At 40.5% G+C, this 14,037-nt stretch overlaps 1 long non-coding RNA gene across 2 annotated transcripts in view; it reads right to left on the bottom strand.

Annotated features, from left to right (window-relative positions):
• The window catches only part of LOC117348490, an 85,023-nt gene that overhangs the window by 52,335 nt on the left and 18,651 nt on the right, over positions 1-14,037 (bottom strand). For both annotated transcript variants that reach the window (XR_004537000.1, XR_004537001.1), the window contains exon 3: positions 10,570-10,706. This is a non-coding gene — a long non-coding RNA (uncharacterized LOC117348490). The remainder of the gene's footprint in view (positions 1-10,569; positions 10,707-14,037) is intronic.

The raw sequence follows: 14,037 nt of genomic DNA on the forward strand, positions 1-14,037 counted from the left end.
AAAAGCTAGTGATTAACAGCTCTAGGGATCAGTTCACCTTTCCTATACCAGATGCTGCTGTTCTAGAGACAGGTGTGCACTGTTTCATTCATACTTTTGGGAGGTGGGGGAGGGGTCATTATTTAATCCCTCCAGTGGTCATCTGGTCATTTTGGGTACCTTTTTGGCACTTAGACACTTTTAAAACAGGTGTGGTTCACAACGTCTTGAAAAGGTCTGATGATAGGTGCAGGATGTCCAAGTCTAAGCACTCCCGAAACCCATCTAGGGCACGCCTCCCCAAACGCCCCCCTGGATCTCTGGATTCACACCTTGCAAGACATCCAGAAAGATGGTTTTGAAAACTGGCACTTCCACAACCCAGTGATTATAATGTTCAAGTGCCGAATTTTGATGGTTGTTGGACATCTTCTTTTTTTTTTTTTTTAAATGAGTCCCTAAGTATACCAGTGTTTGATCATGAAGAAGTGGAACCTGGGTAGAGTGCCAGATTTAACTCTGGTCACTTTCGTGGGTAGATTGGATGGACCGTGCAGGTCTTTATCTTCCACTTACTATGGTAGTATTTTTCAATAGTATTCAAGAATGTGGACTATTGAAAAAGTGTACGGTATACTCTTCATAAATAGTGTTAAATTTACTAATACGACATACTCTTTGCAACTAATAATAATAATAATAATAGCGGTTTACCGTATATATCGCAGGACCGTGAAGTTCTATGTGATGGTTTACGATGATTAAAAGATGCTACAATTGAGTAGAGCTTCCATAGTTGGAGGTTAGTGACTAACAGAATATGAGAACGGTTGCTGTGGGAGAGATTGTGCGGATCATCTACCGAGGTAATTCAAGAACAGATATGTTTTTAGGTGTTTCCTAAATTCGCCAGAGCTGTTTGTATGCCCAAGTAGTTTTTCCAGGTCTTTGCCCCATGATGCTGCTTGATAAGAGAGGAAATGTTGATGGTGTCTTTTAAATTTACATCCTCTAACCGGTGGGGAGACAAACTTCGGGTGTGAGCAGGGCAGGATTAACTAAAAGGCCAAGTAGGCACGTGCCTAGGGCCCGAAATGGTCAGGGGGGCCCGATGAAGGAAGGCATCAACATTGTTTTTTCCAAACGGCGATGGGTCCCTCCAGCATCGATCGGCAACGCGGGTAAGAAAGGCAACGGGAACTGTAATTGTGCAAGCGGTGCTGCTTGCCCAAAGCTCCCCTCTGACGCAGCTTTCTGTTTCCGCCTGGGCACATGGTGGGGTGGGGTGGGCAGGGGGCCCAGTGCACTTGTGTGCCTAGGGGCCCTCAACGAATTAATCCTGCCCTGGGTGTGAGCTTCTCTTATGTTTGTTGTTTGAGAAGCAGAAGAGGTCAGTTATATATTTAGGGGCTAAACCGTATAGTGCCTTAAAGCAGAAACATCCCAACTTAAACTTCGCACGTGCCTCCATTATGTGATCGGACTTCTTCAACCCAAAAGTCAGCGTTCTGCACCAGTTGTAGTCTCTTCAACTTCTTCTGGGGGATTGCCAGGTGGGCAATATTACAGTAGTCCAGATGGCTTAGTATAAGGCATAGGTGTCAAAGTCGGTCCTCGAGGGCCGGAATCCAGTCGGGTTTTCAGGATTTCCCCAATGAATATGCATGAGATCTATGTGCATGCACTGCTTTCAATGCATATTCATTGGGGAAATCCTGAAAACCCGACTGGGTTACGGCCCTCGAGGAGGGACTTTGACACCCCTGGTATAAGGTATAAGAGGGCTATATATCTGTTAAATTAAATAAATACTAATAACAGAAGAGATGGAGCAATTTGGGGGGGGATTTTACTGTTCTTAGAAAATGTTATGAAATGACATAGGAATCGCTGATACATCCTATGTCATTTCAATTGACTGCACATCACTATAATGTTTTCCAAGCATTTTCTTTCATTTTAAAAATTCATCTTCCTGAATGTTGCAATGATGAAATATTCATACAATTTCAGTAATGATATATAACATTGTGGAATTTGGAACCTACATAATGGGAATCAAAACAGTCTTGTCCTGCCAAAGATGTCGATTCAAAATGCCCATTATCTGTTTTTAAGAACAGAAAGGCTCAATCTCCAATGCTTACAAGTAATTGGACCCTCTAATTACCTGCTCAAAATGCAGGCAACAAATACCTTCTCCAAGTGCTCCATCAGCGTAGAGTCACTTTATTAAGTTTAAAAGAAATGAAGTCAAGTCAAACAACCTGATATTAATCCCACTTACGAGACTTAACCTGTACAATTCAGTTGCCCTTACAGGGCTCAGGGTTTGTTCAGCTAATCCGTATTGATAGAACAAATATTGTACTTTTCAGACGCTCATAAAACGTATTCCATAACTGTAACAGTGTGAACTATCAAACCAGTCAACTGAACACACATTTCTTGCTTTAGGAATGGCCAGATCATAAAGCAGATTGCTTCGACTTCCTTTGCAGCTATGTCTGTTGAAATGGACTGGGCCTAGAGAAGAGTTTTTTTAAACGTTCATTCACAATCTGTGTGATCGTCTGTTTCAGTTCATGTGCCCACCATTTCCATGACAAAGTAGAGTCCAACTCTTTAAACTAATTTAAATGTCTATTAAAAATCATCCTGAAAGGCACATCTTTCAGTCCTCAGTCTGTTGCATATTCTAGGGTGAGCATAACTGACCTTTTCTCCTTCTCAGCCAACGGACACAAGAGAAGCTCACATTCGAACTACGTGTCCCCCCCCAGTTAGGGGTTGTAAACTGAAAAAACACCATGATCACCTTCTCTCACATCAGGCAGCATTATGGGGTAAAAATCTAGAACAATTGCTTTCGTCCAGTACTTATGAGGAATTCAGGAAGCGCCTAAAAACACATCTGTTCCTGAAGTATCTAGACAGCTGACCCGTACATCTCCTCCTCCTCAATAACGGTTCTCTTGATCTATTAATCACCATCTTTCTCCTCTTTTAAGTTCAATCAATTTGTATCCTTCTTTGAATCTGTTGTAAACCGCATAGAACTTCACGGTACTGCGGTATATAAACTGTTATTATTATTATTATTCATTCATTTCGAAACATTCTGCCACCCAGGCCATTTTATTTTGCAAGCAAACATTAGAATGGACTCTTCCTTGCCCATCCCATCACACACCCAGAATGGGGCTTCCTTCCACTGATTTTATAAAGCATGAGAACATAATCAACCTAGATCGCTTCCCCGCGTCAAAACAATTTGGAATCATCTCTTAGTCAAAACAAGGTTCCATATTATCTCCACTTTTATTTAATATCTTTCTTGCACCACTCCGATGACATTCAATTGTTACATCCCATATTATCTCCACTTTTATTTAATATCTTTCTTGCACCACTCCGATGACATTCAATTGTTACATCCCATATTATCTCCACTTTTATTTAATATCTTTCTTGCACCACTCCGATGACATTCAATTGTTACATCCCATATTATCTCCACTTTTATTTAATATCTTTCTTGCACCACTCCTTACTCTTTGTCAGTCCATCGGCTTTAATGTCTTTGCTTATGCCGATGACATTCAATTGTTACATCCCATATTATCTCCACTTTTATTTAATATCTTTCTTGCACCACTCCGATGACATTCAATTGTTACATCCCATATTATCTCCACTTTTATTTAATATCTTTCTTGCACCACTCCTTACTCTTTGTCAGTCCATCGGCTTTAATGTCTTTGCTTATGCCGATGACATTCAATTGTTACATCCCATATTATCTCCACTTTTATTTAATATCTTTCTTGCACCACTCCGATGACATTCAATTGTTACATCCCATATTATCTCCACTTTTATTTAATATCTTTCTTGCACCACTCCTTACTCTTTGTCAGTCCATCGGCTTTAATGTCTTTGCTTATGCCGATGACATTCAATTGTTACATCCCATATTATCTCCACTTTTATTTAATATCTTTCTTGCACCACTCCGATGACATTCAATTGTTACATCCCATATTATCTCCACTTTTATTTAATATCTTTCTTGCACCACTCCTTACTCTTTGTCAGTCCATCGGCTTTAATGTCTTTGCTTATGCCGATGACATTCAATTGTTACATCCCATATTATCTCCACTTTTATTTAATATCTTTCTTGCACCACTCCGATGACATTCAATTGTTACATCCCATATTATCTCCACTTTTATTTAATATCTTTCTTGCACCACTCCGATGACATTCAATTGTTACATCCCATATTATCTCCACTTTTATTTAATATCTTTCTTGCACCACTCCGATGACATTCAATTGTTACATCCCATATTATCTCCACTTTTATTTAATATCTTTCTTGCACCACTCCTTACTCTTTGTCAGTCCATCGGCTTTAATGTCTTTGCTTATGCCGATGACATTCAATTGTTACATCCCATATTATCTCCACTTTTATTTAATATCTTTCTTGCACCACTCCGATGACATTCAATTGTTACATCCCATATTATCTCCACTTTTATTTAATATCTTTCTTGCACCACTCCTTACTCTTTGTCAGTCCATCGGCTTTAATGTCTTTGCTTATGCCGATGACATTCAATTGTTACATCCCATATTATCTCCACTTTTATTTAATATCTTTCTTGCACCACTCCGATGACATTCAATTGTTACATCCCATATTATCTCCACTTTTATTTAATATCTTTCTTGCACCACTCCTTACTCTTTGTCAGTCCATCGGCTTTAATGTCTTTGCTTATGCCGATGACATTCAATTGTTACATCCCATATTATCTCCACTTTTATTTAATATCTTTCTTGCACCACTCCGATGACATTCAATTGTTACATCCCATATTATCTCCACTTTTATTTAATATCTTTCTTGCACCACTCCTTACTCTTTGTCAGTCCATCGGCTTTAATGTCTTTGCTTATGCCGATGACATTCAATTGTTACATCCCATATTATCTCCACTTTTATTTAATATCTTTCTTGCACCACTCCTTACTCTTTGTCAGTCCATCGGCTTTAATGTCTTTGCTTATGCCGATGACATTCAATTGTTACATCCCATATTATCTCCACTTTTATTTAATATCTTTCTTGCACCACTCCGATGACATTCAATTGTTACATCCCATATTATCTCCACTTTTATTTAATATCTTTCTTGCACCACTCCTTACTCTTTGTCAGTCCATCGGCTTTAATGTCTTTGCTTATGCCGATGACATTCAATTGTTACATCCCATATTATCTCCACTTTTATTTAATATCTTTCTTGCACCACTCCGATGACATTCAATTGTTACATCCCATATTATCTCCACTTTTATTTAATATCTTTCTTGCACTACTCCTTACTCTTTGTCAGTCCATCGGCTTTAATGTCTTTGCTTATGCCGATGACATTCAATTGTTACATCCCATATTATCTCCACTTTTATTTAATATCTTTCTTGCACCACTCCGATGACATTCAATTGTTACATCCCATATTATCTCCACTTTTATTTAATATCTTTCTTGCACCACTCCTTACTCTTTGTCAGTCCATCGGCTTTAATGTCTTTGCTTATGCCGATGACATTCAATTGTTACATCCCATATTATCTCCACTTTTATTTAATATCTTTCTTGCACCACTCCGATGACATTCAATTGTTACATCCCATATTATCTCCACTTTTATTTAATATCTTTCTTGCACTACTCCTTACTCTTTGTCAGTCCATCGGCTTTAATGTCTTTGCTTATGCCGATGACATTCAATTGTTACATCCCATATTATCTCCACTTTTATTTAATATCTTTCTTGCACCACTCCGATGACATTCAATTGTTACATCCCATATTATCTCCACTTTTATTTAATATCTTTCTTGCACCACTCCTTACTCTTTGTCAGTCCATCGGCTTTAATGTCTTTGCTTATGCCGATGACATTCAATTGTTACATCCCATTGATACTAATAATCCTTTGGACATTTCAACAATAACCATGAAATTAGAAAAAATATCAGATTGGTTAAATATCAATCGTCTGGCATTGGATGTAAATAAATCAAATACAATGCTCTTTCCCTGGAAAGATAATTTAAGTCTTAATTTCCCAATCACTATTAAGGGCTTTCCGTTACAAGAAGTTAAAAAAATTAAAAATCTTAGGAATTATATTTGATAATAAACTCACTTTTCATGACCATATCAGCAGTGTTGTCAAATTATCTTTTTTTAGGCTTAGACAAATTCGCTCTATTTCTCAATTTCTTTGTGAAAAGTCTCTTAAAATTCTTATCCATTCTTTCGTTTTATCTAAGATAGACTATTGTAACTCTTTATATAACGGTATTGCTCAAAAGGAACTTAAACGCCTTCAGATTATTCAAAACACATCTATAAAATTGATTACCAAAGCAAGGAAATTCGACCATGTGACACCTCTTCTTAGGGAAGCCCATTGGCTCCCAGTCACACATCGTGTAACTTATAAAATATGCCTACTTACATATAAAACTCTTCTTTTCAAAACCCCAGCATTTATTCATAAATATTTGATTCCATATACCACTAGTCGAATATTAAGATCTACAGAACAACATCTTCTATCGGTTCCCTCTCTTAAATTCATAAACACTAGACGACAAGCTATCTTTTCTGTTTCAGCCCCCCAAACCTGGAATTCTCTCCCTATCTATTTAAGGGAAGAAACAAACATAGAAAAATTCAAACGTAAGCTGAAGAGTTTTCTCTTTAAAGATGCCTTTTCTAGTTAATCATTTCTACACTAATTAATAATAATTCTTTTTATTTTTAATCTTTACTGAAACATTTAGCCTTTTCCCTCTCTTTATGTATTTTCCCTACTTGTTTCTCTATCTTTAAAACATATTGTAACTTTTACCCATGCTTTTCCTCATGTTTTTGTTTTGTCAATAGTTTTGTCAATAGTATGTTCAGTTCTATTTAATGTATTATTCCCCTTTTTATTGTAATTTTAGTATTATGTAAATCGCTTAGAATGTGGATTAAGCGATTAATCAAATTTTTAATAAACTTGAAACTTGAATAAACTTAAAATCCATCCAGTTGATCCCATTATAAAGATCCTAGGTGTACTCCTGGACCAGAATCTGACGATGAGGAATCGGGTGGATGCCTTAGTGAGGAGGGGATTTCACACACTACGGAAGCTCCGATCAATCAGAGCATATTTTGATGTTAATTCATTTAGGGGTCCTTTTGCTAAGGCACACTAAACACTCACGTGTCCATAGCCTATAATGGACGCGTTAGCATTTATCGTGCGCTTAAACGGCTAGAGTGCCTTAGTAAAAGGAGCCCTTAGACTTTTCTAATGAGCCAATTAGATTACTGCAATATTGTTTACTTGGCGGGAACACAGAAAAATCGGCAGAGGCTGTGTATTGTTCAGAATGCAGCAGAAAGGCTGATTTTCGGCCTAAAGAAGTATGATCCTATCACTGCCTTCTTTCGCGCACTGCACTGGTTGCCAGCGGAGGCTCGGATTAAGCTTAGGTTTGGTTGCTGTTGTTACAAAACCCTGTTGGGACTCTTTCCCAATTATTTTACGGATTCATTCTCATTCGCTTCTAATAAAATATACTAGACGTTCACATGCCAATTTTATTTTCCCATCGGTAAGAGGATGCAAGCTTAAAAAGTACCATCGTCGCCGTCTGTCCTATCAGGCAGCGTCTTGGGACAAAGATTGAAACACCTTAATTATGACTTCAACCAATTACTTTTAGGTAATTACGTTAATTCATCTCATTGTTCAACTTCTTTTGTAAACCACAGCTTTACGGCCCTGTCGTATATAAGTAAATTGTAATGTAATGGTCAGGTAGAACCGATGTTTCAGCCATCATTACTGTGGCTTTCTTCAGGGTATGCTGTGAGGTCTCTATATATACAGTAGTGGCCAATTGGGTTTGAAGATTCTTTATATTTAAAGAAAGACCTCATAGGATACCCTGAAGAAAGCCACAGCATGATGGCTGGAACATCGGTTCTACGTGAGCAGATGCAGTAAGACCTGGAAAAGTGTAGGAAGTACGATGTCAGCCTCAGAAACCTAAAAGAACTTACATGTGGAGGTGCATTAAAAAAAAAAACCAACACACCTAAGTCCAAAAGAAAGCCCTGCCTATAACATCCAAAAACATTGTCCATCTCAGAGTCATCATCAAACAGGAAAAACATCTAAATTTCCTGTTCAATTATAACTGTGAGACAGACTTTTTTACACTGAAAACATCCAAAATGAATACCATATTTTCACGCATATAACGCGCACGTTATACACGATTTTACAAACCGTGCATAACTGTGCGCGTTATACGTGTGAGCGCGTTTTACAACTTTTTTTTTCAATCCGATCGGCATCCCCCCTGCGAACCGGCATCCTCCCCCCCGCTCGCGTCACCCCCCCTCCCCCGTGATCCTACATCCCCCCAGCACCGGTTCGCAGGGGGGATGCCGGATCGGATTGAAAATGCTTGAGTACCTGATTGTAAAAACCGCTTAGATAACCTTGATAGGCGGTATATAAAATCCTAATAAACTTGAAACTTCCTAATAAACTTGAAAAAAAAAAGTTGTAAAACGCGGGTAAGCGAGCGGGGGGGAGGATGCCGGTTCGGAGTAGGCGGGAGGAGGTTTTAGCATGCGCAGTATACGCATGTGTGCGCTATATTAAATTTTTTTTACATAAATTTGTGTTCCCCGCGCGCTATACCCGTGTGCGCATTTTACACGGGTGCGCGGTATATGGGTGAAAATACGGTAGTCATTTTCCAAAGTGAAATGTCCAACTTCTAAAATGACAAAAAGCAGGGAAATGTATGTCTGTCTGGCATCATTTTTAAAAATGTGTTTGCACAGATACCTTTGCAGAACAAAGGGGTAGCCTAATGGTTAGTGCAGTGGATTATAAACCGAGGGAAACAGGTTCAAACTCAATGATTACTTTTTTTTTTTTGTAAATTTGATCCCTCTAGGATCGGAAAATACCTACTGTGCCTGTATGTATACCACTTCAATAGCCTTCAGGCTTGAAGGTGTCTAATATAAACCCACCACCACCACCACTCCTTTTACAAACTCGCGGAAGAGGATTTTAGTGCCGGCCAGCACACTGAATGATCTGCACTGCTCCGACAGGCATAGAGCTCCTGTGAGCGTCGAAGCAGCACAAAGCATTCAGAGTGCCGGCCAGCACTACAAACCTCTTCCGCGTTTTTATAAAAGCGAGGTTACTTAGGTACAGTAGGTATTTTTTGTTCCTGGAAATCTGAGAATTATTAAAAAAAACAAAAAAACAAAGGGAAAAAAGAGCTGATATTGGACTTGAACCTTTCAAATAAACACAGCCACTGAACTGATCACAGCAAGGGAATCTCCCTGCCACGATCAGTTTAGCGGCCGCAGCAGGGACCCTGATCCCCCATGAAGTCGACCGGCAAGAGGGATGCCCATTCCCTTCTTCCAGAACCCCTGAAGCTCCCCTTCGAATGAATGCGGCAGGAGGAGTGCCCAATTCCTCCTGCCGCCATCCCCCAAAGATCACTGGCAGGAGGTATACCCAGTTCCTCTTGTCGGAACCCCTCCCCCAAAGATCACTGGCAGGAAGGATGACCACTTTTTCCTGCCGAAACCCCCCCTGAAAACTTGCCTCCACCCCAACACGCCCCAAGCCCACCCAGATCCCCCATACCTTTTCCGTGTAGGCCAGCTGGATGGATGCTTACTCTCTCCAATTGGCAGGCCCACATCCACAGAATGGCAGCCCTTCCCCTTCCCTGTGCATCTGGGATGCACTGGGAGTGGCCTAAGACTCCAATTGGCCAGATCCCTTAGGCCACTCCCATGGAGGGTAGCCTAAGGGATCTGGCCAATCGGAGTCTTAGCCCACTCCCAATGTATCCCAGAATACACTGGGAGGGGAGCCTAAGATTCCAGTTGGCCCAGGCGCCTAAGACCTCTCCTATGGGAAGGGCCTTAGGCGCCTGGGCCAATCAGAGCCTTAGGCCCCTCCCCAGTGCATCCCAGGATGCACTGAGAAGGGGAAAGTCCGTCATTCTGTGGAGGCAGGCCTGCCAGCGGGAGGGAATAAGCATCTCTCTGGCCGGCCTGCAAGAAATCCGGTATGGGGGAATCCGGGTGAGCTTGGGGGGTGTTGGGGTGGGGGTAAGCTCTCAGGGGATTTCTGGCAAGAGGGAATGGGCATCCTTTCTGCTGTTGATCTTCAGGGGGGGTTCCGACAGGTGGGACTGGGCATCCCTCCTGCCGTTGACCTTTTGGGGGGGGTTCCGTCAGGAGGGACTGGTCAGGAGGGATTCTCAAAAATCAGGAGGGACCCGGGTGCGATTCTCAAAAGCTGCTGAGACTGGGTGTCCTATACACAATTTGGCCCTGAGAGTCTTTTTTGGCTGAGAAAGCAATGAATTAAAGATGAAGCCTGTGTTTGTGGTCCTAATTCAGCCAGTCTATGGAAGACCTGCAATAACAACAACAAAACTGTTCCTTACAACAAAAGGAACCTCGTTTTCTCTGGCGCCAAAGAAATAGTGAACTTAAAATAATTTATTTTTTTGTATGTATACGTCCAGCTGATGAGAAGTGGTGCCTCTTCGGTAATTTGAAGTCTTCGCTTTTGACAGTATCCCTGTGTGGGAAAAAAAAGAAGGGGGGGGGGAATGCATCATGTTTTAATGCTGTAATTGGTCTCTTTACAGATGAATAGGAACACATAACCATAGGATGCCATAACGAGTAAGGACCCCAAGGCACATCTACCATATACATTTACTTGCTGGTGCAGTTCCTTTGACCCCCGTTTCCTTCACAATGTAAAATTTATTGATTTGCCAAAACAGATGCACAGAGTTATTCAAGGTATGCCACTCCCCATGTACCGTCCTTTTTTTAAAAAATTAATTTTACTTCGATGTATTTTAAACAACCTTTCCCTCCCCTACTTTCCTTCCATCTCAAGTACATTGATCCAAATTTGGCTAGTATTTTTAATATTTGATAAAATATTGCTTTTATTTACCTATTTTAATTGTCTCTTACAATCTTTTTATATTGTACACTGTCTAGACATTTGTTTTGATAGATGGTATATCAAAAATAAAGAAACTAGCTCGAGCTCCTTTCCTCTACAAACCTTTTCCTGGCTCCCAATTGTAAAATGTTGCATTTCCTTTTCAAAATGGCTGCTCATTTGAAAGACATATTATAATAGTCTAAAGCTGGCTTATTGTCAGTTGAGAATAGGTAAGAACATAAGAATTGCCATACTGGGACAATTCGAAGGTCTATCAAACCCAGTATCTTGTTTCTATCAGTGACCAACCCGGGTCCCAAGTACCTGGCAAGGTCCCGAGTAGTAAAGCAATTTTTACCTATTATGTAGATCTCAAAGTCCCTCCTTGAGGGCCGCAATCCAGTTGGGTTTTCAGGATTTCCCCAATGAAAATGCATTGAAAGCAGTACATGCACATAGATCTCATGCACATTCGTTGGGGAAATCCTGAAAACCCGACTGGATTGCGGCCCTCGAGGAGGGGACTTTGAGACCCCCGAGGAAACCAATAGATCAATCAGCACCCAATGGTTTGGACTTGTCTCAGTTCCTTGAATCTTTTCAAGATGTAATTACCAGGCATGCTACTTTGTTAGTAACCTTTTTTTTTTTTTTCAGAAGCAGAGAAAATTTTGATTTTGAAATTATGTTTTCCCAAGAAGACTGTTTTGTGGTCAACCAATTAATACAGTATGTTTCCAGACGTGCCCAGGGACACTCAACTTCTTAGGAAGCAGTTCTTACAGCTTAAGGCTAAGGTCTTGACTGCGGGGGCAACTTATTTTCCTTAGATTTCCCTGTAAGTGCCTGGACAGCAATGGGACCCCTCTCACCTAGAAATATTTTTGTTGGATAAACCTTTTCTTCAAGAAACTAACCTTTTATTTTGTTGGGTGTGTTATATGAAACATTTCAGCTATGCAGATAACATAACGACCATGCTACTTGTAACAGCTTCATTAGCCAACACCCTCACCACTGTCAAAAAATGTGTCCATATCATGGAAAACTTAGAACTACAATCCCGAATCTTAGGAGTAGAAACGAATAACCACCTATCCATGAAGAGCCACATATAATCAATAATAAAACATTCTTTCCTTGTGATGAGAAAGCTAAGATCCAACTGAAAATACTTTGAAACAAAGGCTTTCCAAATATTAGTGCAATCCCTAATTCTATCTCGACTAGACTACTGTAATGTAACACTAGTTCTTTGCTTTCGCATTTACAACTAGTTCAAAATTCAGCAATAAGACTCATATATGGACTATGGAAATCGGAACACCTACAGCCCTACTATATGACACCACATTGGCTGCCCACAACCGCAAGGATCAAGTTTAAATTAGGCATCACTGCCTTTAAGATCCTGACAGGGAATGCCCCTGACTACCTAACAGAGTTGGCTACCCTACTCCAGGGTGCCTCCAACAGATATTCCACCAGAAATCTTTGCCACTTACAATTCTCAGCATGCAACAAGATAAAGTCTACCAGGCAAATGAATGTATCCATCCAATATCAATTAGCAAAATGCTGGAATGAACTACCACTCACACTAAGATCTTGTGACCAATATCTCGGGTTCAGAAAACTTTTAAATCATTTCTGTACCAAGACAGGGAGCCAACCTGAAAGTAACTGAAATGGTAATTGTAAAAGCCCATTTCTAAACTGTCCATTGCACTCCTGAGACATAACAGTGAGTCCAAGATGACCTATTTAAACTTGTTGCTATGTACAGTAATTGTAACTATGACCTAACTATACCCCCCCCCCCTATTACTAAACCGTGATAGAGTTTGGCGTCGGGAGCAGCGCAGAGCATTCAACGCGGCTCCCTGCACTAATAACCACTATCGCGGTTTAGTAAAAGGGGAAGGGGCTATATTAATAACTGTACTGACCTACCTGTACTAGCAACTCTATTGAATGTCCTTGTCAAACTGTCCATTGTAGCTTCCTGGGTAACTGACCCAACCTTGTAATGTAATCCGACCTTGAATAGGTAAAGGTGGAATAGAAAACCTATGTGACACCCAGGGCCCATCATTTTTTGACAGCCCCCCATCTGTATGAAAAACATGATTTTTAGTAACAAGCCACACGTCACACATGAGTACCTAGGAAAAGGCAGCATCTTACATATTGCAGTGAGCAGTACATCAATACACCCATTGTAAAACTAAACAAGCCAGACCAGCACAGATCAATCCTACACCGTCAATCCTAACAGAAAACCATGTCTTTCAAACACAGAAAACACCTTCGCCTAGTATGGAATATGTAATCACAAACTACCTCCCCCTTTTACAAAACTGTAGTGTGGTTTTTAGCCATGGTGGTAACAGCTCAGACTCTTATAGAATTCTGAGCATCAGAGCTGTTACCACCACGGCCGGCGCTAAAAAACGCTCTACAGTTTTGTAAAAGGGGGGATAAAATAAAAATACGTAGACAAAGGTTAAATTGAACCACCAAGAAGCTGGACTCTGCATACAATGCAGCACCACAGAAACAGTGATGCATCTCCCCTACAGCAAATAAATAAATATAATTTTTTTTCTACCTTGTCTTCTCTGGTTTCTGCTTTCCTCATCTTCTTGTCACTCTCTTCCTTTCATCCACTGTCTACCCTCTCTCTGCCCCTTCTATATGGCCTCTTCTCTCCTTCTATTTCCCTTCCAGAAACTTTATGCATCCCCCTTCCATTTCTCCCTTCACCCCCATTGGTCTGGCATTCATCTTCTTCCCTTCCCTTCTCTAATGGTCTGGCATCTTTCCTCTCCTCTTCTTCCCTTCCCTCTCCCACACCTCCATGGTCTGGCATTTCATTCTCTCCTCTTCCTTCCCCTCACTTCCATGAGCATCTGCCCCCTTTCTTTCCCTCCAACCTAATTCCATT

The sequence above is a fragment of the Geotrypetes seraphini genome, chromosome 14 (genome assembly GCF_902459505.1).
Source record: "Geotrypetes seraphini chromosome 14, aGeoSer1.1, whole genome shotgun sequence".
Lineage (NCBI taxonomy): Eukaryota > Metazoa > Chordata > Amphibia > Gymnophiona > Dermophiidae > Geotrypetes > Geotrypetes seraphini.